The following is a 2,593-nucleotide window of genomic DNA, read 5'->3' as shown; positions in this document are numbered from 1 at the left end:
ATATATATCTTTATATATATCTATATGTATATGTCTTTATATATATCTTTATATATATTTACTTTTCAACAGTGAATATATATATTTTCAAAAGTAAACATATATCTTTTCAAAAGTAAACATATATATATCTTTTCAAAAGTAAACATATATATATGTGTGTATATAGATATATCTCTTTAAAGCAAAAGTTTGGAAAAGATGCACTTTGTAAACACTAGCCAAGACAAAGCTGGTACAGGTTGAGTATCCCTTATCAGAAATGCTTGGGACCAGAAATGTTTTGGATTTTGGATTTTTTTTTCCAGATCTTAGAATATAATTGGCCCTTGAACAACTCAGGGTTAGGGGCACCAAGCCCCTGAGTCCATGTATAATTTTTGACTCCCCCAAAATGCAACTACTAACAGCCTACTGTTGACCAGAAGCCTTACCAATAACATAAGTCAATTAACATGTATTTTGTATATTATGTGTATCGTATACTATATTCTTACAATAAAGTAAGTTAGAGAAAAGAAAATGTTGTTAGGAAAATCAGAAGGAAGAGAAAATATATTTACTATTCATTAGGTGGAGTGGATGTTGAAAGAGGTCTTTGTCCTCGTCATCTTCATACTGAAGGTAGAGAGGAATAAGAGCAGGTTGGTCTTACTATCTTAAGAGTGGCAGAGGCAGAAGAAAATCTGTGTATAAGTGGACTCCTGCAGTTCAAACCCATGTTGTTCAAGTATCAACTGTATTTGCGTTATACTTACCAGTTGAGCATCCTTAATCCAAAAACTTGAAATCCAAGATGCACCAATGAGCATTTCCTTTGAATATCATGCTGGTGCTCAAAAGTTTTGAAAGTTTCTTTGGGCAAGGATTTCATGACCAAAGACCCAAAAGCAAATGCAATAAAGACAAAGATAAATAATTGAGACTTAATTAAAGAGCTTTTGCACAGCAAAAGGAGCAGTCAGAGTAAACAGACAGCCCACAGAGTGGAAGAAAATGTTCACAATCTATACATCTGACAAAGGACTAATATCCAGAATCTACAATGAACTCAAACAAATCAGTAAGAAGAAAACAAACAATTCCTTCAGAAAGTGGGCTAAGGATATGAATAGAGAGTTCTCAAAAGAAGATACACAAATGGCCAACAAACATATGAAAAAACGCTCAACATCACTAATGATCAGGGAAATGCAAATCAAAACATCAATGCAATACCACCTTATGCCTCCAAGAATAGCCATAATCAAAAAGTCAGAAAACATAGATGGTGTGGATGCAGTGAACAGAGAACACTTTTTATTTTTGAGACACAGTCTCGCTCTGTCGCCCATACTGGAGTGTAGTGGCACAATCTTGGCTCACTGCAACCTCTGCCTCCGGGGTTCAGGCAGTTCTCCTGCCTCAGCCTCCCAAGTAGGCCACCACGCCTAGCTAATTTTTGTATTTTTAGTAGAGACCAGGCTGGTCCTGAACTCCTGACCTTGTGATCCGCCTGCCTCGACCTCCCAAAGTGCTGGGGATACAGGCGTGAGTCACCGCGCCCGGCCAACAGGGAACACTTTTACACTGCTGCTGGAAATGTAAACTATTACAACCGCTATGGAAAACAGTGTGGAGATTCCTTAAAGAGTTAAAAGTAGAACTACCATTTGATCCAGCATTCCCACTACTGGGTATCTACTCAGGAAAAGAAGTCGTTATACGAAAAAGATACTTGCACATGCATATTTGTAACAGCACAATTCATGATTGCAAAATCGTGGAACCAACCCAAATGCCCATCAATGAGTGAATAAAGAAACTGCAGTATATTTATAGGATGGAATACTACTCAGCCATAAAAAGGAAAGAATTAACAGCATTTGCAGCAACCTGGATGAGATTGGAAACTATTATTTTAAGTGAATTAACTCAGGAATGGAAAACCAAACATCGTATGTTCTCTCTGATACATGGAAGCTAAGCTATGAGGATGCAAAGGCGTAAGAATGATGCAATGGACTTTGGGAACTGGGGGGGAAGGGTGGAAGAGGTGCAAGGGATAAAAGACTACAAATATGGTGCAGTGTATACTGCTCGGTGATGGGTGCACTGAAATCTCACAAATCACCACTAAAGAGCTTACTCATGTGACCACATACCACCTATACTCCAATAACTTATGGGAAAATAAAAGTTTTGAATTTTGAAGCATTTCAGATTTTTGGGTTAGGAATACTCAACCTATGTAGCATTTGGGGTGGGGGACCCACTAAAAAAGATAGAAGACTCACTTAATATTGAGGAGCAAACCCCGGGGAAGATGGAGCAATTGTATGTTTCTATGTACCTAATAACAAAGCCTTGAAGTAAGTAACATTTGACAGTTCTACAAAGGAAACTGACAAATCTGCAATTTTTGTAGGAATTTTGTTTTGTGGGAGATTTTTAATACACTTCTCACAGTAACTAATTTAACAAGCAGGCAGAAGATCAGTAAGTACATAAAAGATTTGAACAACGCAGTTCACAAATTTGACGTAGTAGGCAAATGTAGAATATATATATATATACACACACATATATATGTGTATATATATATATATATATA

The sequence above is a fragment of the Rhinopithecus bieti genome, unplaced genomic scaffold (genome assembly GCF_001698545.2).
Source record: "Rhinopithecus bieti isolate Rb0 unplaced genomic scaffold, ASM169854v2 scaffold_947, whole genome shotgun sequence".
Lineage (NCBI taxonomy): Eukaryota > Metazoa > Chordata > Mammalia > Primates > Cercopithecidae > Rhinopithecus > Rhinopithecus bieti.
The sequence above is the reverse complement of the archived record's forward strand: the minus strand, read 5'-3'. Positions refer to the sequence as shown.